Raw genomic sequence first — 26,028 nt, 5'->3', positions numbered from 1 at the left:
GTCAAAGCAAATAAAAAGCTTATTTTAAGGCAAGAATTTGTTATATTTTGTCATAAAGGTTGCAAATAGAGATATTGTTTACATTTTTACATGAGTTATATACATTGTTTATTTATTTGAAAAATTTCGGGAAAGGGCTGAATGCTACAGCATTTGTTTAGAAAGTTTTAGGAAGACCCAAAGTGCAATCAACATTTCTAAAATGCCTAATCAAGCAAAATGTCATGATGAAAACAGGAAAACTGTATGTTTTCTTTGGTTAAATAAATCCTCTAGACAACTCACTGCTACTATGATTGAAAGCTGCCCCAAAGTCTTTGGCCGACCAATCAATTTTGAAGACCAAAGAGTTCCAGTTGGAGTTTGTGAAAAATGTCGCACTATTCTTAGAAGAAAAGAGGCAGGTCAAGATGTCCACCTTCCCTCTTTGCCTGATTATCAAACAATCAAAGTTCGGCAACAACAAGAGAATCAGTTTGTGATTGCTTGATCTGTTGTGTTGGGAAAGCATGGTTCAAAAGCCCAGAACCAGTCAAGCCAACTAACCAAACCAATCCACCAAAAGAACTGCCAGCTGTTAAAAAACCCTGCATGCTTTTCACTGATTGGAAGAGTTATTCCCCATGTCTGCACCAAAAGAATGCTTAGATAAAACTTCCCTGAAGCTGCAACTAAAGATAAAAAAGCTGCTCAGAGGGTGGCTGCTACAGTGATTGCCAACAAGACACCATCTTCTCATGACACAGTTCGCCTTAGCCTTTGGGAAGAAATCTTCCAGTCACTCCAGGTATGAATACTCTGACTAAAAATCAATCTTTCAGCGTTTTTTAATGAATGTTAATGAAAGAAATAATTTTAATTTTAGGATCTTCAAGGCAAAGACAACTTTTTCCACCAACATCCACTTTAAATGCTCAACAGCTCTTACAAGTTCAAAATCAGACTGGCTTATCTAACAGAGGAATGAACAAGCTTGTTTCAACTCTCAACCAAGTTACTCCACATCGCTTAGTTGAGAAAAACTTTGGGGAATAGTTTAAATTACTTGGAAAGCACCTTTCTGATTTGTTTGTCACCTGCGACATTGTGGACACAATCAAAACTGACAGCCAGGAGTCCAATAGACTACTTGTGAACTGCGAAGATCTTATTGCTCTGAGAAACACTGTCATCCAAATTTGAGGTCCACAGTCAAATGAACTTATAAAGATTGGAATAGATGGAGGAGGTTTCTTGAAAGTTTCTCTAGGAATAATTGCCTTAGAAGCACAGAATGTTTTCCCACCATCCAAAAAGCCTCTTTTCAAAGATTCAAATGTGAAACGCCAATTGTTGGTAGCTGTTTCAGAAAATCTACCTGAAAAGTATATTAATGTGAAACAAATTCTTGACAAATTGTGCCTTAAAAGAATGTCTTTTGTGTTGTCATGTGACATGAAACTTGCTAACATCATCTGTGGTTTACAGTCTCACTCCAGTACACATCCTTGTACTTAGTGTGACATTGAGTCTAAGAATCTTCATCAGAGTGGTGAGCTCTGAACTTTTAGATCTATTCAGAATGACAAAAAAAAAGAGCACGGGACTTTCTGTTGTGCATCAGCCTGCTATCAGATTATCAGATGATACACTCATCTTAGAGTTTATTCCACTAATGGAACTTCACCTTCTACTTGGCATTGTCAACCACCTCTTCAAGAATCTCTGTTTATTATGGCAAAATGCAACAGAGTGGCCAAAGATGATAAACATTCAACAACAAACATTTCATGGAGGACAGTTTGCTAGAAATGATTGCAGGAAGCTTTTGAGAAAAAGTCACAAGCTTCAACAACTTGCAGAGGCAAATTCTTGTTTCTTGACATTACCATTCATTGATACATTCCAAAAAATTGATGCAGTTGTTCACGCCTGTTTTGGTAAACACTTCAACAGAACTAATGTGAACTAATTGAGGAATTCCGAGACTCTTACCTCAAGCTTCCAAACACAAGCATCACTCCCAAAAAACATGCAATCTTCTTCCATGTTCCCCAGTTTATTACCCGGCATAACCGCTCTTTGAGTCTGTATTTAGAACAAGCAACAGAGTCGCTGCATCACAACTTTAACAATCATTGACAACGTTTCAAAAGGTCTAGCAACCACCCAGACTACCCAAAGAATCTTCAAAGCTGTTTGATCGATTACAACAGCAAACATTCATTTTGATATCATTACTTGAAAGAAAGAGAGAATTACATTTTTTTTATGTGTGCTATATGTCAGAATCTATATATAAGTCTAGATCTTAGTTGAACTAAGAAGTAATTTAGGTCATTCAGAAAAAAATATTGAAGTTTTTGATGAAAGGGTAATTCCGCATCAAATCACCCAAAATTTAGAAAATTTTGAACCATGGGTTTTTAAATTTTTTAAAAAACCTCTTTGGCTGTTGCATCTTAAAAAGAAAATTTAACATATAAAATTTTAGCTAAAAATGTTGAGAGGTTGACAAGATACTGCAATTTTAATACTGACCTGGTTTCCTAAAATGACCCGGTTTTCATAACACTCTGAAAAAACATTTTTCTTAAAATGATAAGAAATAAAAATGGCAAAAACATGAAAATAAACATATACAATGTTTTTTTGATGCTGATTCAATAAATGTACTTAAAATTCTAAAATATAAAAGGAACATGCTTAAAAATTAATAAAACAACTAGTTTCTATAAAACAACTTTGGGGCACAATATCTCAAAACACCCACATCAAAAAAAAAAATTTTTTTGCTGTTAATATTTTCAGCTGTTTATAATCTTACTAGGCACAAAAAATCTAACAGGAAAAACGACTGAAACATACGGAACTTTAATTTCAAAGATGTATCAAATTTTCAATGAGCTATTTTAAAAAACTTTCAAAAAGAATTCTGTAAAATATTATATTTAGTTAAAAGACTCCTTAAAAAAACAAAACAATTTTGTTATATTTAAGGAAGTCTTAATTGTATGATAACTTAGTTATTTGAACTTAACAACTAAAAAAAACATCCTGTTTTGTTTTATATTAAAACTGAATTAGTGTGATATGGATATGCATTTATTTTTAAAATTTTGACAACTTTTGTAAAAGTTTATTATTACAAGTTATTACAATTGTGCAGATAAGCTATATACAACTATACATACAATTATACTATATACAATATACATAAAGCTATATGCAATTATATATACAATTCAATTACTTTTAGAAAATCTTAGAGTAGTTACGATAAATGAGTCGCAAGACATGATGAGAAGTAGCTTAAATATTGCTCCTGGGAAGAAACTTTGCAAACCCTGTAAGCAAAAGATTGCCAAAAAAGCAGATCTTAAAGAAGAGAAGCAAAGTCAGGGTGAACAAGATGAAAATTTTCTAATATCATCATTCAAATCAAAAAGACAGGAGATCAATGAAGAACTTGAAAATTTTAATATATCTCCTCTAAAATCTCATTCAAAGTCATCAAAACATATACTCTCAGAAGGAAAGCGAAAAGTTGCGCGCATCAACGAAATGGTAAGTAACCTTACTAGAAAAACTGAAAGTCAATTCAATGTTCCCTCAAAACTGCGTTATGAACCAAATGACATTAAAAAGAAGGCTGAAAACTTTGATGAAATTATGAGCTTGATAAAAGAAAAAATTCTATGTTCTGACAAAAGAACTATTGTTCAACTTCTAACAATGGCACCCCCAAGTTGGTCAATATTAGAAGTACAAAATAACTTTGCAGTTACAGAATACCAAGCAAAAAAGGCTAGACAACTTTTTAATAAAAAAGGATTGTTGGCTATCTCACCTTTGTATAAAGGGAAAGTCTTACAAAAAGAAATAGAAGATTCTGTTAAACTTTTTTATGATTTAAGTGATTTATGTAGAACTATGCCTAGAAAAAAAGATTATGTTAGCATTCAAAAGAACGTCCATAAACAAAAAAAACTGCTTTTGTGTAATTTAAAGGAACTATATTTATTATACAAAGAAAACAATCCAGAAATACAAATAAGTTACTCAAAATTTGCTTCACTTAGTGGTGCATTTTGCCAGGTGCAAGTGGTACACATTCTGTTTGTGTTTGTTCACATCACAAAAATGCCATATTGCTAGTAGATGCTTTAAATATTGGACTAAAGTATAAAGACTTACTTTCAAAAACCGTTTGCTCAGTAGAAAACAAAGAATGCATGCTTGCACAGTGTGATGATTGTCCTGGTAAAGAACCCCTCACCAAATATTTGTATAAGATTTTTGGAGAATACGAAGATGATTTTGAGATACACTACAAGCAATGGCAAACTACTGACCGTGCAACACTATTAAGTTTAACAGCTGATGTTCCAACGTTTGTTGAACTATTAGCATCTTGTTTTGAAAAGCTACAAGCTCATTCTTTTATTGCTCACTCTCAATCACAGTACCTTAACCAACTGAAACAATATATGGATCAATCAAACATTATCATTATTAGTGACTTTGCTGAAAATTATGCTTTTGTTGTCCAAGATGAAATACAGAGCTATCATTGGAACACCCAACAATGTTCTTTACATCCATTAGTCATATACTATAAAGATGATAAAGGTGATCTGAAACATATTTCTTACTGTTTTATATCAGATGACATTATACATGATGTAACTTATGTGTACAAAATATTCCAACTAATCATACCAATATTAAAAATAAAATTTTCCAATCTGTCCAAAGTACATTTATTCATTGATGGTTGCGCAGGACAGTACAAAAATTGTAAAAGCTTTTACAATCTATGCCAACTAGAGAGCGAATTTTGCCTTAAAATTGAATGGAACTTTTTTGCCACGTCCCACGGAAAGTCACCATGCGATGGGATTGGTGGTACTGTAAAAAGATTAACAGCGCAAGAAAGTTTAAAACGACCGTACAGAAACCAAATTCTCACATCAGAAGCTATGTATGAATTTTGTATTGATAAAATCAAAGTTGTTAACTTCATTTACATAAAGGGATTGGACTTACAATTGCAACGTGAAGAGCAAAAAGAAAGGTACACTGGTGTAACAACTCTACCTGGTACTCGTAGCTTTCATCAATTAATACATCTTGTAGATAACAAGGTTGGGGCAAAGAGGTGTAGTACAGACACTAATTATACAATAATCCACAATCTTAAAAAGAAACAAGACATATCTCAACTTGATACTGTCACTTTAGGTTGTTATGTCGCTGTAGTCTGTGATGATAAGTGGTGGATCGGCATTGTAACTAAAACCAACTTAGAAGAAGTTGATGCTAAAGTTAAGTTTCTTCATCCAAATGGGTTATCAATCTGTTTTAACTGGCCTGAAAGAGACGACTACTGTTTTATTCCAAACACCAACATATTGAAAAAACTATCTGTTCCACAAGCTTGCTCTAGTTCTGGTAGAAACTATGTGTTTGAAAATGCTGAAATAGAGGAACTGAAAGTAAAATGGGAGCAATATTGTAAACTATTACAAACACAGTCAAAATAACTTTCGTCTTTGATACCTTTACAAATCTTGTATATTTAAGTAACTTTTTAAATTACGATTAACTTTATTTTATTTACAAATATTTTTTGGGAATTTCTTGAAAAAGTAATACATCTTTGAAATTAAAGTTCCGTATGTTTTAGTTGTTTTTCCAGTTAGATTTTTTGTGCCTAGTAAGATTATAAACAGCTGAAAATATTACCAGCAAAAAAAAATTTTTTTTTGATGGAAGTGTTTTGAGATATTGGGCCCCAAAGTTGGTTTATAGAAACTAGTTGTTTTATTAATTCTTATGCATGTTCTTTTTATATTTGAGCATTTTAAGTACATTTATTGAATTCAGCATCAAAACATTATATATGTTCATTTTCATGTTTTTGCCATTTTTATTTCTTATTATTTTAAGGAAAATGTTTTTTCAGAGTGTTATGAAAACCGGGTCATTTTGGGAAACCAGTTCAGTATTAAAATTGCAATACCTTGTCAACCGCTAAACTTTTTTAGCTGAAATTTTGCATGCAATTTTTTTTTATAATTAGGAATAATGTGTCAAAATATAACACAAAAGGAAGATACATGGTTCAATGGACTGGGTGATTTGATGTGGAATTGCCCGAAAGTCAGACTTTCATAGCTAAAAATCAATTTATTGCTTTATTTCCTAAAGAAATTGTAATGTTTATGTTTTTGTTTGTTAATATTTGGTTGCAAATAGAGTGTTTTAATGCACATGAATGAATAAATAAATGTCAATTTTTTTTTAATGGAGACTTCTATGAAATTTAAAGTCATTATTTAGAGCAGTAATAATAGAAAACTTTGATTGGATTTTTCTTCTACGGATGATGACAAAAGATTTCAAAATCACTTCTAATACACTCCAATATATCCCCACTACCATACCCCAAAAGAATTTTTTAGGGTCATGAAGTTCATATTAGAAGTCATTTCGTGACCCTGTGTTTTGGGTTCTTATTTGCAATATTTGCGTTGCTAAGCAAAAGTAACAAAGTTGCTAAGCAAATAATTTCTTTCGTAATTATTTGTATTCAAGGTCTTTTGTATATGTTAAGGTTATACCTATATATTTTGAGATGTATTCTAATTCAAACATGTAAAAAAATGTACGAAAAGTTAGAGAGGTATTCGTTGTTCTCGATTGCTTCAGCGTAGGGGCACCTACAGTATCGGACAAAACATGGTGGACAAACTCAAATTTAGAACAAAAGTTGATCAAAACTAAAAAAAACTAGTAAAACAATTGAACATATTATTTTTTATGTAGTTTATTAGGTTGTTAACAAAACTTAAAAGTTTTGAATCATACTAAAATCACTAAAAAAGTTTTAAAACACATTTTCCCTAACAAACTACATTTTTCTTTGGACAAAACAAGGTGGACATTCAAAAAATCGACTGAAAATTAAAAAAAATTCAAAAATTAACTTATTATTTTTCAAAAAACTTCAAAAGTTAACTTAATATTTGGTAGGACCTCCTTTACTTTTAATTACTTCTTTCATTCTTCGGGGCATAGAAGCAATTAATGAGTCAACAATTCTCATATCAATCTCTCGCCAGGCCTTCTCGATTTGTTCAAATAATTCCTCACTGGTCTTCACATTTGCACGCTCAATCTTGTCAATTATTTCCCACAAATTTTCTATGGGATTCAAGTCAGGGCTTTGTGCAGGCCACTCCATTATGGTGATGTTCTTGTCCTTGAACCATTGTTTTACAACTTTTGACGTATGTTTGGGATCATTATCCTGTTGAAAAATCCATTTTAGGGGCATCTCCCATTCAGCATGTGGTAACATAACATCTTCCATTATATCTTTGTAAACAAAGCGGTCCATAATTCCATTAATTTTGTGAATAGGACCAGTTCCTAGTGCTGAGAAACAACCCCAAACTATAGCAGACGTTCCATGCTTAACACTCTTCTTGGTATATTTAGTATTGAATCTGGTGTTCTTTGGTCTCCAGACTCGCTTCTTGCCGTCGCTTCCAAAAAGGTTATATTTTGATTCATCACTAAAAAGTATGTTTTTCCACTGGTCTACAGTCCAATTTTGGTGTGCTTTGGCAAACGCAAGTCTTAGCTTTCTATTTTTAAAGGAAGTTAGCGGTTTCTTGGCAGGCATTCGAGAAAACAGTTTTGCTTCGTTAGCTCTTCGTCGCACAGTGCGATTAGAGATTTGTAGTTCAAGTTTTTTGGTTAATTTTGTGGATGACAAAAATGGATCTTTTTTAAGCTCTTTAACAATTATTCGATCTAGTCTTTGTGTTGTTTTTCTTGGACGTCCGCCCCGATGGTTTGTTTTATAGCAGTCACGAGATCCAAATGATTTGACAGTTTTGCTTACAGTCGATTTAGCTATATTATATTTTCTACAAATTTCAGCTTGACGTTTTCCGCTTTTAAAATCATTAATAATATTTTCACGTAAAACACGTCCTAATTTGTCGTAAGCCATTTTAAGTTGCAATTTACTCCATATATCACGAGTTAAATCTATTTTTAGTTTAATTGAAAAAATAATTGGCCAGACGTTCCAAAATCTATTTTATTATTTTAGAGTAACGTTAGGATAAAAGTGAAAACAAAAGAATGCGGTAAATTGAATAAAGACAATGAAATCTTATAAAAAAAGCTTCGTTTTGATTTGTCCACCTTGTTTTGTCCAAGAAAAAATGTAGTTTGTTGAAAAAAATGTGTTATAAATTTTTTTTGTGATTCTTAGTATGATTCAAACGTTTTAAATTTTGTTAAGAACATAATAAACTATTTAAAAATTAATATGTACAATTGTTTTACTAGTTCTTTTTAGTTTTTGATTAACTTTTGTTCTAAATTTGAGTTAGTCCACCATGTTTTGTCCGATACTGTAGGTGTTCTAAATCTCAATGTCAACCATCACTAACTAGCACTAAGCAATCCGTAGTACGGGTTATTAGTAATTAAATCATTGCTTATAGTCAACGACAAAAAAAGACTACATTAACATCAGTTAATTTCTTTTTAAAATCTGTTACACACAGCAGGTACCATAAAAAGAAAGTCAAGTAAAGCCTGCCAACACCTATAAAAAGAAATGAAAAATAATTACAATTTTTAATTACAAAAGTATCATTTGCATTTTATTGTTAGTAGAATTAGGATAATAATATAACAGAAAATATAAAGAATTAAAAAAATAGTTATAAAACCCCAGCTCTATCAACACAAAACACAGAAACAATAGCGCATAGCATAAGATATTTGTAAGCACATATTACAGACATTACTGTCTCTCCAAAATAATTAAAAAAGGAAAGATTATAAAAAGGCTAGACAACTTAACGTAAAAACACGGCCAATTGACACCACAAATTAATAAGATATTTTATCAACTTGAACTTGAACAAATACTTGACCAAAAAAGATTTTATTTATTACAATATTGAACAGTTATGGTTAAACAATTTGTAAATTATATCATAAAATAATAAGCAATTCGTAAAATATTTTATATACATGGTCATTATCAATTGTGGTATTAAGAAATACGTAAGACCTCAGTAATTACATGTTTTATTGATGCTCCCTGTACAAATTCTCATTTAACTCTAATCTAAGAGAGAGAGAGAGAAAGAGAGAAAGAAAGAGAGGGGAGAGAAAGAAAGAAAGTGTTTCCAAAGCAGCATATTAAAAAAGAAAAAAAAGTAAAAAAGACTCGCAATAAATAATATTAACTGGTTTTATTAAGTTACCAGTAAACAAAATTATTTTTACCTTTATTATTTGAAGTTCCAGCTTCTCTCTAACTGTTGACTAATGATTAATAGAGTAAATTTTATATCATTAAATTAACAAAATTAAAATCATTTTTCAACAGTAAACAAACTAATCAAGTGATGACAAAGACAACTAAAAAAAAAGAACATAATGTTTGAATTTATAAAAAAATTTAAAATCATTTTAATTCAAAACTGATACCAACTGTTACTATAAATAGTAAAATTCATTCTTAGTATTGTTCTAAAGTGTTTAAAATCAAATAAACATTAACACTGCTTGACACCGAATTCTGGCAAGTAAGTTTTCTGCTCGCCGAGCAGCATTTTTTACATTTCAACAATGACTAATTTTATCTTGCCTAGCTTTATCTCTTTCATTTGGATAACAATTATTTTTGCCTATTAGAAATCACACAAATAAATTCTATATATAACAAAGAATCTAGACTACAATACACAATCTAAAAGTGTAAAAAATGAAGCAATATCAGTCAGTATAATTTACTCTTAAGTAATAAAAAAAAAAAGGAATTCAAGAGTATGTGTATATTATTATTTTCTAAGAGAAAATGTTCATATACAGAGAAATATAAAATATACTGAGATATAGGCACATTTATGTATATAAACTTATTTGTCAACAAATTACAGACAGTTTCTCATGTTAAATACATGAAAAATATCTAATAAAGAATAAACCCAATACAAAAAAAAAAATATAGCTAACTTACTAAAATCAGTTTCAAGTTATATTGTCTAAAAATTTTTATTATGATTAACCCTTCTAATAATTAAAAATATATAATAAAATGATCTGAAGTGACTAAAAATCCCTTCACCTATTTCCAATCGCTCTAAAAAATAGTTTCCAATTGTAATAAAATATAAAACAAAACTTGCTTAACTAAGTTGCTTAGTTCTTAAAAATCTGAAAACAGAAAAGCAAAAATTTTTTTTATTAAAACTACTACATTTAAACAAATTAAATTAAATAAGCTTTAGGACTTCCTACATTGTTGGTGGCAAAACTACAACACGCCCTGGTCTAATATTATGATCATTTCCAAGGTTGTTTACATGTTTGTGTAAAGCATCATACTGCTTGCCTCTCTGTTTAGGTTAATTGTCTAACTGAAAGTTTATAATTATAATACTGAGATAATGTAACATGATTTCTAACCAATGTAGCACATTAAGGGTTGCAAACCAATTGATTATGCCGACCACCAACCCCTTGGAAAAAATAGAGAATAAACCATAGGATCTAAGTTGGCAGACATACTTGATATAGTTTTAAGAGGATGACCTCTTGGGTTTATAACAACTTCCCTGGAAGCAGGAGGAGCGTCATCTTCGCCAACAAACACAACTGCAACATCACCATGTGAAGGGAGATTATAGCGACGCCTATCTTGCCCTTCAAGTAAAGAGATTTTTACAACTGAGACTGAGAGACTTTCTATAGCTGCTTGGCAAATTTCTTCATATTCCACTTCAGCTATGTTTTTAAACGCAGGAGCAATTGAGCTCTCTTCACTAATAATATTTTGCAATCAAAACATTAAATCATTTAAGCAAAGATCATTATCACGTTGTCACATTCTAAAATTTACTGCTGCAAGTGGATCGTAGATGTATAGTTGATAATATGTAGGCAGAACATTGATTTGGCCTAAGATTACCTATACGATGAAAAACTTGACCACATATTCTAAAACATGGAAGCCCATGAATTATGGGTTGAACTACATTAGGTATAAATGAAGCAAAAGAAAGACAGGCATTATAATTTCTAATAATTTAAAAAAATTCAGATTGGCATTTCCATCGGCATAATTTCCTTTAAATAAATCTCGTGGAAATGGTGAAGGTTGCAACAAGTCTACCTAGAAATTCCATTATGGTAACATAAAAAATGTGTTTCATAAGAAAATTTCTTAGCACCACAATGCTAATTCATTTCTCCTTAATAATTATAATCTGGAATAGTATTACTTCTTGCTATACAACGCATATTTAGCAGCATGTCTAGTATTTTGTTGACAATTAATTTCATTGCCTAAGCCTATCTCTTTCATTTCTGCAATAATTATTTTTTACTTGCCTAACCAAGCTCTCCTCATTTGGGTTCAAATTATTTGCTGCTTGCCGAGCAGCATTTCTAGCATTTTGTCGATTATTAATTTCATCTCACCTAAGCCTATCTCTTTCATTTCTGCGACGATTAACTTGCCTATTAACATTTCCATTTTCTAACTAATATCTGCTTCTAGCCTAATAATATCTATTTAAAGTTCACTTTTAATTGAAAGAAGTAACAAAAAATCTTATAAGAATCTCGAAAATTGGGATCTTTTCTATATAATTACTTTCTACTCTAAACAGCACACACAAATAATTTTTATATATAACTGATTGTCATTTATAATAAATTATACAACAATCTTACAACTTTAAAAAAATATATATCAGCAAGGAGATGTTTGAAAAAAAACTAACTTAGCAAATAATAATTAAAAAATTTATTAAAAACTTGCCATTCTTCTTTAAAAAAATAATAAGTAAAGGTTTTTAAAAAAATTCATAAAACTTTACAATATTTTGTTCTTCTATACCACATAAATACATCATCTGATAAATCTAAAATAAAAAATGTAATGAATAAGTACATAAATAAGAAAAACATTGCATTAATTAACAATAAATAAGAAAAACATTACTGATTTTCAAAAAATGAAAATCAGTGTACCTTATAGAGAAAAGCTGTTGTGATTTATCAGAGTAGTAGTTATTATATATTATTACTTCATGTTAGCTTTTAGAAAATAACTTATGCTGGTACATGATTCCAAAATATTTATAGCAAAATCATATAATAAACAGTGCTAAAGACAAAAAATCAAATTGAGATAATTCAAATTGTATATATGGCAAAATAATTTGTCTTGGCTATAAGTGAATGATTAAAAGCAGTGATTTTTAATGATAAAATTACCTATTTATCATTTTTAACAATAGACACCAACATAAAGGTAAGCCAAATGTTTATTAACTCAAAAGATAGCAGAAAACAACATCACAGCAATAACACACAACAATAGCACACACCATAAGTTAATATAATATGCATATAACATAACTTAAGTAACATAACATTCATATATAACAGAACATAAGTAACAACATTACGCAAAATGTTATTAAAATACATTATGTATTTTCAGAATAATTAATAATAAAGGTTTGGAAACACGTAGACCTAAAGCAGTAATAGTTTGACACTTAACACTGTCGTGTAACCCTCTGCTACAAGTGCATCACTTGGCTGGCAAGGTTGACAAATCTTGCTCTACACGTTTATCAAGTCATAGCACTTTGAAAACACAATAACATAATATAAACATATGTACCAACTATAAACACAATATGTATTTAACCTTATATACATATTTAAACACATTTATAAAACAATTATATAACATATATTAACATATACACAAACGATAAAAAAACACTTTACATTAATATAAAAACACATTGATAAAAAAACTAAAAGCACATATTACCACATACACATACTTATCAAAAAAGCATATATGCAAACATTAAACATGTGCAAACAAAAATTTTAAAAAATGATGCGAGAAAATTTAAACTTATTCAAAGTAAACAAAATATATATATACAAACAATACCTTCATTTATACAATAACAATTACCTTCATTTTTTTTCATAATAACTGTAATTCTCATAACAAAATTCAACCTTTACATACAATAAAATGTGACATGTCATGTCAGTGTTAGCACAAAATCTTAATTTATTTTTCTCTGAAATTACAAAGTATTATTAATCAATTTTATGGAAATAGCATTAGTATAACTTTTTTGTTGAAAAAAAATATAATTAGGCCTCATCCATACCCCTATTTTTTATGATTGATTCTGAAAGATAATTTTATGCTGATTAAGAATCGTATAAAAACATAGGTCTCAAAATCAACGGAAAGTGCTATAATCTGAAGTTGAAAGTACAAAAATATATGACAAATGCCTAATATTCGCCATCTTGAAAAGCGACTTTTTCCGTTTTAAAAGTTATCATTTTAAAGGGAGAGACTAAAACATCCCTCAAAAGGAGGTCACTCCGCAAAGTCCGTAAAAAATACCGTAAATTTTGAAAAAATTGTCAAATATGCAGCAAAAAATCTAACATTAATAACATTTAAAACCTTCGTTTCACAAAACTCAATATAGTTTTATCAAACTTGGAAAATTCATTTCCATTACCAACCCACTGACGTAAAAATACCAAGTGAAAAAAATTCTTGGCCGTGTTTTGAACGAATTGACGCCAATTTTTACGGACTTTGCGGAGTGACCTCCTTTTGAGGGATGTTTTAGTCTCTCAACCTTTTCCAAGTTTGATAAAACTATATTGAGTTTTGTGACTTTTTTTCATTATATAAAATTTTTGCATAAATATCTATTGAAAAGAAAATAGGGAAATGATCAGATATGTCACTTTTAATAATGCCTTTTTTAAGGGAATTATTAAAAATATCATTGGTTATAATGTTATCAATTAAGGAAGTTGTTGTTTGAGTAATTCTAATTGGTTTGTTTATTAAAGGAACTGCTCCATTTTCAAATAGGCCATTATAAAACCCATTAATGTCTTTTTTGACGTGATATTCAAAGCAATTTAAATTCAGATCACCTAATATGTAAAGTAATATCTTTTCGTGGTTGCTTGTATTTATAACATTATTATGTAAAAATGTACTAAATGTTTTAATTTCGCTAGTAGGTGGGCGATAACAACAGCTAATCACAATGTTTTTAGTTTTATTGATCAATATTTTATTCGTTAAAACCTCTTTACGTCAGAAATATTCATGTCATGCCTAATATAATACCGTAGGTTTTCTTTTACATATATAATTAAACCACCGTTGCGTTTATTTGTCTTTACCGCCCTAATGAAATCAAATTATAGCTCGGTAATTTAAAATTATTATCTAAATTTGAGTCATCAGAACTACACCAAGTTTCAGTTAGACATATTACACTAAAAATAGTTAGATTTTCCTCAAAACTTTTGTAAAGGTATTCAAATTTTTTTTTAAACTTCTTATATTTATACGAATTGCATTAAATATATCACGCTCAAGAAATTCTTTTATTTCAAAATTATAAAAATAGCTACAGTTGCTTTGTAAAGCATCTTTTTCACTAAAATAACTTTGATCTGGATCGGACTCTTTGTAATTTAATTTACATACATGTGATGACTTCCAAGCTTCAAATGCACAAGGATTATTTTCTTTAAGTTTTAATTTTAGACTACGTGCTTTGCATGACCGACTCATTGGCTCGTAATCAAAAATTTTACCTGTGTCCATTGATATTGCAGTAACAACTCCATTAAATAAAGAAAACCCACGATGTTGCCAGCTACCATCAGCTGATAATGCAGTGTCAACAATATTTGAAGAAGATTGACAAATTTCTTTAACAGCATTAATCCTTGTTTCTTTTGCGATAATTTTAGCACAATCAGAGACTGATTTATTTACTTTGTTATAATTATTTTTAAATATAGGTTTTGGAATGTTCATTAAAGATGTAAATTTTTCTAATCCTGAAATAACTTGACCACAATCAAGCATTGAATAAACTATTCTATTATTTACATTCAAATTTTTTCACAGAACATGTCTTTAAAGTAAAAAATTCAATTTTTTCATTGCAGTTAGGGTAGCAAATATTAAACATTTAGTTGAATCTTTTTTTTTTTGAGAAAACATTCTGAAAGATTTAAATTTGATTGTAAACATTTTTTAATGTTTACAGTTGATTAATTACACCAGACAAAATTTAAAAGTTAATAGTTTGATAACCAACAGTTTTTTTTTTTTATTATGCTAAGTTGTCTCAGTTTTCTCAATTTTGTTTGAGGATATCGATAAATTTAGAGAAGTTCTACAAGAAATATGATCATTTTCATAACTAATAACAGGAGCAACTGATAAAGTTGAATCGATTGGCAAAGTTTTAGTGTATCTATTTCCATGAAATTTTCTGGAATTTTCACTTTGAGTACTTTGCTTGATTCTACATGATTTACCCATTGTTAAAAAAGTTTATTAAATAACAAAAAAAAATTGCTTGCAATTCTGATTAAAAACCTGTTGCTATGCTTGTTGCTAGGCAGATCAAATTTACCCAGTCGAAGGAATTGATTTATATCTCAAGAACTAAATCTTACTTTGAGAAATGGTTTTCCAATTCGAGCTGAGCAATAAATTTTGTGTCAGAATTACACAAAATGTTTATTTTTGTTTTTTAATGATTCTTGAGGGGTCTTACACTTGAGAGGTCTTAATTTTGAGGGATCTTAATTAAGGCTTGAGGACTTATTTGAATTGAAGACTTAATTAAGACTTTAAATCACACTTGAGGGGTCTTAATTAAGAGTTAAATTTTATTTATTACAGTTTGTAATGTTCACTTATTTTGTTATTGTTTTTATAACAGATTGTAGTTCTAAGCTGCACTAAATGCTTAAGTAATTGCACTATATTTAATATTTAAATTATAACTTAATATGCAAAGTTAGTTACTCAACGCCGTTAATGCAAGTTCTCAAACTTTTTTGTCTTGTTTGTTCTCGGTGATAACAAACATATTTTTTTTCCGGTCTGCAACATTTGTTTATAAACAATATGAAATGTTAAGTTTTAAAAGATATGTTAAGTTTAAACAATATCTCTATATATATTGTTTAAAACTTAACATATCTTTTGCGATGGAATATGAAAATATGTATATATATTTTCTACAAAAAAATATATATATATATTCAAATAAAAAATATATATTAATCTATGATAATTTAAAGACCGGAATTTTCGTAAAATAGTTTTATGGCATTATAAAATAGGGATGGCTCACATCACAGTAATGTTTGAATTTTGAGCTTAGACTTTTAAATAAACCTTGAGAGGTTTAGCTTTAAAAGTCTAACTAGTCGTATGTCGATTTGTGTGTTCTTCACACTCATATTAATAAAAACTTTCATATAAAATGGAAAAAACAGATTTTAAACTTGAAATAACTAATTTTTTTCGACCTTTAATATGTTTGCAGACATATGACTGGTTAGAAATTAAACAAATAACTTAAAACTTGTTTGAAAAAGTTATTTTCTCAGTTTAATGTTTTATCTTCATTGAGAGCAGCACTATTTTATACCAAAATATGGTCCATCAACTATAAAGCAAAATTTTATATCTAAACTTGAGTAATTTAAAAAAAATTTAACTTTATTTGATTTTAGACAAACTAAAGCGCTAGAAGAAAAAAAAAAAAATTTTTCTAAAACTTATTCGGGTTAAAAAAATGCAGTGAAACATAACCTTTTTATAAAAACGCAAAATTCGTGTATTTTCCAGTACATGCATTAACCGCGTTGAGTAGGTTATAATAAAAAAAAAATTAGATTTGAATTCGAATTCATTTTCATTTCTCAAATTTTATAATTGTTTTACTAATAATTTGACGCGTGTCACGTGCTGTAATCGAATAAAAATGGAATAGAATGTGACAATCGATTTTTTTTTATAGATCTAGAATCGAATATTAACACTCCTTGTTAATTATATAATTAACGATACGTTACGGCTAAGAGCCGGTAAACAATAATAAACAATATTTAATTGCTTTTATGTTATCAGAAACAGTTAGAATAAGATTGATACTAAGAAAATAATATTTATTTAAAATTGAAGTAAAATAATACCGGTGATAAAACCGACAAATAAACATATTTTCGTCCAGTAAAGCAAAATAAGATATGTAAAATATTCATCAGTTATAATTTAGATACAATATTTATTTTTTTTAGTATATTTTTGCGAGGCAGCTTCAAGCGCGAGGCCGTCGGCAGTGGCCGACGTCGCCGGCGCCAAACGCCGCCACTCTATAATATTCGTGTAGTTTAATGTTTTGGTAAGTTGTGGCAGTTGTGACAACCACTCAATTCAGAGCTGCTCTATTCTAATAACTCCTTCAGTTTAAATTTATGTTCAAAGTACCGAATGTGCTATGAACTAAGTGACCAAAGCAGCCTTTTCAGTTGTTGAACCAGATGCAAGATAATAGAACTAGAGCTTGACACAGAGAGTTGCCACCTGTGTTTAAATCAAAAAATAAAATTTTAACTAGTTTTATATATCAGTAGACTTGAGAGATATTATGTTATTTTATATTAAAAATTTAGTGTTAACATGTCATGTGGCTATGTTAGGGGATTACAGCATAATATTCATAATTGATAAAAATGTTTATAATCAAACAGTATAATTACATGACATTAACTTTTCGACTTTTGGTATTTGCAAAATCAACTATAACATCTTCAAATGTCATCTCCCGCATTACTTCATTTTCAATTGATAGCAGTTTTAATTTTGAAAAAGAACGTTCACCTTCTGAATTCGTGCCTAATATAGAGAGATAAATCCTGAAAGCGATATTAACATTTAGAAAACTTGCAACTAGTTTATTGTCTATTTGCAGCTTAATTTTATCAGACACCGATTTACCATCACTAAACATTTGAGAAAACAGCAAAAACTCATCGGTAAATTTTTCTTCGAGGTCTGATGGATACAACTGAATTAGTGCTTTGGTTTTAGCCACTACTTCCTCACTCGACAAAGATATGTTGTCAAGAAGAAAGTTAAACCTTTCGTACAATACTTTATAAGCTGCTCTGCGTTTTTCCATCTCATTATTAAGTCTGTCTATGATAACGTAATACTGTTGAATACGGAAATTATCACTGGCACTAGCATTTAAACTGGGATTACTTGTATCCATAACTTCGTCATCAAATCGCTTCCGTATTCGCTTGCGTTGTGTAGCTTCTTTGTAATCAGATTCTGTGAAATCTTTTGTCTGGCCTTCGAATGTTTCAAACTTACTGCGTGTATCATGAAAATACTGTATGAGACCATCGTACAGTTTAATGATGGTGCACAGCTCAATACCCGGCTCCTGTAAGGCTCTATTGACAATATTCATCTTTTGGATTAAATCTTTCCAAATCACACACATTAACGCAGTTTCAAAGTAGTCTAAATGTTTAACCAGTGATTTCGCTTCATGAACAGCTGCTGGTGGTTGATGTTTGCTGTTAGTGACTTCACATAATGCTTGACGAATTTGTAAGTAATTTGCATTGAAAAGCTCTTGTGGCATCACTTCTAGAGGACCACCTAGTTTCTGATAAGCTTTGTAAAACAAATGCGTTTTTTTTAAGAAGTTCTTTAAGAGTTGACAATCTCTTCGTTGAAGCTGAGAAAAAATTATAAACTGACTGTATGACACCAAAATAATTTACAGCTGCTGAATAACACTCCACGGCAGCTGAACCAACTAAGTTTAGGCTGTGGGCAGCACATTGAACCCATTCTACTAAATGATTAATCTCTCTGAATCTAGCTTGCACACCAGAATATATTCCACTCATACTGCTGGCATTATCATAAGATTGTGATCCGCAATTTTTGATGTCTATTCCATAAAACTGAAGAATACCAACCACAAGATTAAATACGTATTCTCCATCATGGTGTTCAATAGGAATAAATTGAAGAAATCGCTCTACTACATTTCTGTTTTTGAGTACATAGCGAATAACAAGTGTGAGCTGATCTACATGACTAATATCAGGGGTTGAATCGATGCTAATTCCATAATATTTAGCATCCTTGATTTCAGAAATTATTTGCTTCAAAAATTTGCCTCCTAATATATTAATGAATTCATCGCATATGTTTGCTGAAAGATATGATATATTTCCCTTTCCTGGATTTCTATATCTTTGAATGTGTTCTCTTAGAAATGGATCAAATTCAGCTAACAGATCAATACAACCAAGATAATTTTCATTGTTAGGAGAGTTATGCAATTGATTGTCACCACAAAAAACTAATCCCCTTTCAGCAAGAAACTTTATCACTACAACAACCCTCTTCAAGACTTCAGTCCAGTATTTGCAAGACTTCTCATTTTCCTTCTGAAGTTCAACATCAATTCGAGTAGACTTTTTGTATTGCATTATCATCGACACAGCAGCAAAATGATCTTTTGATTTTTCATGTGAGGTTATTCTAGCAATAACATTTTTCCAATCATCGAAACCAGTTATAAATTGATTCCTTGGTGCATTATTAGTACCAGCACTGCCGGTTTTGCAACCAAATATCTTGCAAATAAAACAAAACACTTTACCAGTTGAGGGCGAATATATGAGCCAATCCCTGCTGACAATTTCTTCATTTACCAGTTTTCTCATAAAATATTCCTTGCGTACATATCTAATCTTTTCACCAAATTGTCTACCTTTTAAGCTTAAATCAGATTTCAAATTCTGTGATGGGATATTCTCTGCATAATAAGCTATGAGATCAGCATTTATTTCCCATTCAGCAGGATCATTTGAAATAGATTCCTTACTCCCAATCCTAAACCTGCTACTGTTGGTTCCGCATCTGCTTGAATAACTGGTTCACTTGTAAAACTCATTGCACAACCGCATTGTTCCACAGTGTCAGTCAGCATTAGTTCTGGCTCTGGTATTACTATTCCTGGACTTGTTGAAGAAACAAAAGAGTTTATTGAAGTGTCATTGCTAGAAGTAGCATCTACTTTATTAAGATATTTTAGCAAAGAACCTTTCATTTTTTTTAATGCATCCTCTTTCCTTTGCTTTTTCTTCCGTTTAATATAGCCAGACTCGTGCTTTCTCTTGTACCCATCGCCATCGGAAATGACTTGAATTTCTGAAAATCATAATAAATATTCAGTATAGACATAAAACAAAAAAATATAATAAAGTATGTTAACCCATTTAAAGAGGGGGAAAACATTTAAATATATTCCATAAAACATTACATTTAACAAAACTTATTAATAATTTACAAAAACGTAATCATAACAAGTAAAATACCTACCAAATAAAATCGTACTTTTTAAAATTATACGTGGAATTCTGAGAATTTCAATTTTAAATAAATGTAAACTATTCATAAATTTAAACAAACGTTTAAAACAAATAACAAACCATAGATTGCTGAATTTTTAATGGCTTTTCATGATCATAACTAAAGTAATGATAGTGAGAGAAATACAATTAATGAAATGGTTACAATTTAATTTCTTTAAGTCATAACATGTGTACAGATACAGAATAATCAAACAAACAGCGACTGTAGGCCCATTAACGACTACATACAAAAATTAAAAAATAATGTAAATTGAATAACGTGTACATTACATTTAAATTGAAAGAAAGGCCTACAGCTACATTTTTATGCAAAGTGCCTAGAGCCTACGACGCTCCAAAAACGGCCCTGGGTGTCACTAAATCTTTTACAACTTTTGAAGTATTACAGATAATTTTGTTCTGTATTAAGAATATAAACAACAATAAATTGTTTTAACTTTTAACATTCAATTAAGTATCTAAAGTTTCTTTGATTTTTAAATAAACGCGCAGAAATTACAAACTTAGTTGATTTTGAAAAGTATAATGTTACTTTTTAGCAAAAACAATCAAAAAATATATATTTCTGTTGTTTAATAATATAATATAGACATTGTTTGACTATTTTTAAAGCCAAAAACATTACTTAAACTTAATGTGAATCGATAAAGGCATTATTAAAGTCAGACAACAAAATCGCCAAATAATACATGAAATGTTTTTTTTAAAATAAAAAAAATTTGAATGGAAATTAAATATATCTATCAATATTAAAGATATTAAAGACATATTTGAAAAATATTTAAGTTCGTGAAGAGAATTTCACAAAGTCGCTAAGCTTAATTTCATACCAAAATAAAACTAGTGTGAATTTGTAACGCATTTAAGGTTACGTGACATAACTTACGTCATTGCTTCAAAATATAAACAAAAATTCACGCAAAAAACAAATTTAATCCTAAACATGCCAAGTTTTAAATCATATTTGATAACATAGCTAGAGGTACAGAAACCAATTTTTTGATTTTCATATTTATATAAGGTTGAAGTATTGCTAATTTCATAGACTTTACAAAAATATTTCGTTTTTTATTTAAAACCAATAAAAATAAAAATATTTGATAACATAGCTAGAGGTACCACGGCTGTTTCAGGCGAGCTTTACGGCTTCTTGTTATTTTTAGAAAATATTCACATAAGGGGTGTTACTAAAACCTTTATAACTTTTATAACATTAAAGATAATTTTGTTCTGTAAAAAGAATAAAAACACCAATAAAATTTTTTATCTGATGACATTTCACAAATATATAAAAAAACTTCTTTAATTTTAGAATAAACGCGTCAAATGACGAACTTTGCTAAATTTTATCATTTTGATGTTACTTTTTATCAAAAAAAAATCAGAAAGAATATATTTTCGAATTATATTATTACACCAATAGTATTTATTGACAAATAGATGAACAAGATATAATAGGATTAAGCTTATCTGATGTTAGTTGATTACCCTCAAGAGAAAAAAACCCGCCTTTGTTTATTTTATAGTTCAAAATTTGTCTCGCTAAAAAAGTTGTTTTCATAAAACTCATAATATTCTTGTTTGGGTCGTAAGGTATTAAGGTCACGTGATTGTTTAAAAATGTAAATAAAAATTTACGCATAAAACAATAAAAATTTGTTGCTAAACCAGCCAGGTTTGATTACCATATTTTTTAACATAGTTGGAGGTACATGAAATAATTTTTTGATTTTCATTTTTATAAAGAATTGAACTTTTAATAATTTGGTGCATATTACAAAAAAAATTTGATTTACATTGTAAAGTGATAAAATTGAAAATAGAAATGCATTAAAAACTAACTTTTCTTACAAAATGAGCAATGTGAACCAAAATTCAGATAGAATAGACATTTATTGATAAGTGTTCCAAATTTCAACTATTAAACATGTAGCTATGTCAGAATATCTTAGTTGGCCCAAGACAGGTTTTCCGTAAAAATCGTAAAAAACAGAAAAGTGATCCCAAATCTTTAGCAATATTTTAACAATATCTAATTTTAGTCCGTTTAATGAAAATATTTATTTAACAAGGAAGGATAGTTCTTTTATATTTTTTTAATTTGAAGATGAAAGAATTTATAGAAAAAAAATACTATTATTTTAAAGTTAGTGAGTTTTTATACTTTTTACGCGAAAATACTTTTCTTATTTTAAAACACAAAAATTCTTGTGACGTCAAGCTCACTTTTATATTGAGTGAAACAGCCCTGGTACAGAAACCAATTTTTTGATTTTCATATTTATATAAGGTTGAAGTGTTGCTAATTTCACAGACTTTACAAAAATATTTCGTTTTTTATTTAAAACCAATAAAAATAAAAATATAAATGCACTAAAAACTAACTTTTTGTAAAAAAATTATCAAAGTCTGCGACAATCTAGATAGAACAGATATTTATAAACAAGTGCTCCAAATTTCAACCATCAAACATGTAGCTATGTTATCAAATTTTGGTTTTCCGTGAAAAATTGCAAAAAACAAAAATATGATCCCAAATCATTAGCAATATTTTGACAACATTTATTTTTATTCTGTTTGATGCAAATATTTATTTAACAAGGAAATATAGACCTTTCATATTTTTTTATTAGAAATGAAAGCATTCAGAGAAAAAAAATACTATTGTATTAAAGCATTTTTATACTTTTTATGCGGAAATAATTTTTTTTTGCTAAACGTTTTTTTAGGTAACTTTTTTTATTTGCACCCGTTGGATATCTATGTTAAACCCTTAATCACATAGTTTTATCTCATTAGGGGATAGGAAAATAAAAATTGATACATACTTACAATAATTAGTTATTATTAGTTTAGACATAGCAAGGACCCGGACCTCTAGACACAGCAGGGGCCTGGGGGAAAATGCCCCCAACTTCCCTCGCCAGTCCGACCCTGTATGAAAAAGCCGTGGAAAATTGCCTCCTGTCAAAAGCCTCTTCTCTACCCTTCCCCTTCCCCGCTCCTCTATATAAAAGTTGTGATTAGGATCCATGCAAAATAATAACACCTGAAACAAGAATCCAACAAATTTGCAATTGTTAAAAAATGTTATCTGCATTTAATATTGTATAGTATTCAAAATTAACTACATGAAATATGTGTGACAAATATACTGTTTTATGTACTGTTTTATGTACTGTCAATTTCTAAAATCGCAAATTTGGGTATCATCACTTAGTCCGATCATAAATTTTGTTTAACAAACCCCTTTTGAAATTAGATTTTACATAATACACATTATCCTAGGCTTTTAAGAAGGACAAAAATTTTTTACTGTACCCTTCTAAATATCGATGACTTAGCGCCAAACAAATATGTTGAAATTAGTTGGACACAAAGTTTGAAAGTTTTTAACAAAAACCACTGCATCAAACAAACTAAAAGTAAATGCTGTTCAGTAACTTCAGTAAACTACAAAGTCCAATATCTAGAGAATTAATTAATCATTGGTTCTCTAAATATTGAACTTAAATATTCTCTAAACCTTCACATTCGACAAATATTTTGAGAATATTGACCATTTAGACCATTTGGTCAATATTCTCAAAAAATTTGAGATTATTTCGACACCATTTAATGGTGTCAGAAGCATTTTTAAACTTGAGCAAATAAAACAAACTATATACTTTTCAATGAATATTTTACCTGATTATTGTTTATTGGTTAGTTTAGAACTAAAATAAAAATAGGTAAAGTAAACATTTTGGTCTGTCTAAATAACATGCTTTAAAAATATGCAAAGTTTTTGACCTTAATTTTCTCATAAAGCCACAAGTATCCCATAAATTCTTTAATTATCATAAATCTATATCTAGTATAGTACCCAAAAATACAAATATACTTATAAAATAAAAGGGTTAGGCTAAAAATTGTAATTTTCTAAATATGCTGTTGTTATTTACACTGGAAGATCAATGCTAATATTTTTATTAAAAATTTATAAATATTTTAGAGTTATTGACAGTACGGTGTCAAACTCATTTTTGAACCTGAAATTAGAAATTAGAAAACAGTGCTCATACTTTCTTTTGGTTTTATTTTATTTTATTCTATATTACTTTGTTAAAAACCTAAAATAGAATAAAAAGTATATACTAGACAGATAGCTTGTCTAAACATCATTCTTCAAAGGCATAAAATTTTTTTTTTGTTCATTTCAATCTTCATTTTTATCTAATTTACAAGGATCAGCTAAAGTGCAAATTGGCTTAAGTGTGATTCTTCAAAAATGCAAAACATAAATTGGCATATGCGCAAACCCGCATAAGTACAACAAATAACTTCTAAACCTATAAGTATTTTTGAAAAAATTATTAAACACTCCCTTAAAAGTCTCCCTTGAACTACATTTAATTTTAAATGTTTATTCCATTATTTCCATATTCCAAAATAATTCCAATAACTTTTTGGCTAGGTGGTTAGGTGTTGTTTCTTATCTATATTAATGATCTTACTGTTTTACTTCTAAAATGGCATATATAAATGGCATTGTTTGCAGATGACACAACTATATACAGCAGTCTTGAAAAAGAGTTATCATTTTCTGATTGCTTAGAAATAGCCAATATTGAATGCTATCACTTTTCTGTGACTACTTCAGGCTTGAAGCAACTGTTGAATTCTAACAAAACACAATAACTAACTGTTAACAAATAATGCAATATTGTTAATATACTAATATCAATTAATGACAACACTTTTACTGAGTCCTTTTACCTAAAATATTGGATTATCTTTCACGACTAAACTTATATGAAAATCATATGGTCAATCCATTGCAAATTTAACATTTGTATATAAAATTTACTTTTTTTTCTTTAAATTTTATGTCTGAAACTAAATTCAAACTATACGCTCAAACTTCTTCAATTTGCATAGACTTTTTCTGTTTTTTACAAATTTACAATAAATGTTTTTAATTCATGGAAGATTGTTTGAAGTAAAAACTAATGTTGTAAAAAAACATCAATTATTATTACTAATAATATTATTGATTATTTTATTACCTTCTTCTGTTGCTTAAATTTTTTAATATGTCCAGCAAACATTTTAAGAGGTTCATTGAAATTTTGGCATCCACTATAAGTGGCTGGCCCATAACTTTCCAACATGTGATATAATGGCTAGTCATCAGCTAGCCACTTTTGAGGCTGCCACTAATGTTCACTATGTAACTGATCAGCAAACCTACAGTAAACCACTCAAATATATATACAGTTCCACTGAAATTCTACTATAGATGTTTGCTGAGTAACTATATATTGGTATGTTATGCTTAGTACTGACTATTTTTTGATTGTTTCATTGTATAATTTAGTGATTGCTGTATGGTATCTTTTTTCAATATAATTAGTTTAGTTTTACTTAATTATATATATAACTTAATTTGCTAGTTTAGATGAGCACTGAAATAGCCTGCTGCTGTAAGCTTCAGGGCATACATCGACTAACAAATAGACTGACTCGCAACGGAGTGCTGCTACATCTACTTAGGGTTTGGGATGGGCCAGAAATCTTTTCTTTCATTATTCTTCATTTTTTTCTTCTTTTTATGAAAATGCTGTATGCTATAAAGATAAGCAAAACTTAGTTTGCAAATGT

At 29.3% G+C, this 26,028-nt stretch overlaps 1 protein-coding gene across 2 annotated transcripts in view; it reads left to right on the top strand.

Annotated features, from left to right (window-relative positions):
* The window catches only part of LOC100201352 (uncharacterized), a 71,148-nt gene that overhangs the window by 4,521 nt on the left and 40,599 nt on the right, over nt 1-26,028 (top strand). The gene's annotated exons all lie outside the window — the stretch shown is intronic.

This window comes from Hydra vulgaris, chromosome 10 (genome assembly GCF_038396675.1).
Source record: "Hydra vulgaris chromosome 10, alternate assembly HydraT2T_AEP".
NCBI classification, from domain to species: Eukaryota; Metazoa; Cnidaria; class Hydrozoa; order Anthoathecata; family Hydridae; genus Hydra; species Hydra vulgaris.
The sequence above is the reverse complement of the archived record's forward strand: the minus strand, read 5'-3'. Positions and strand labels throughout refer to the sequence as shown.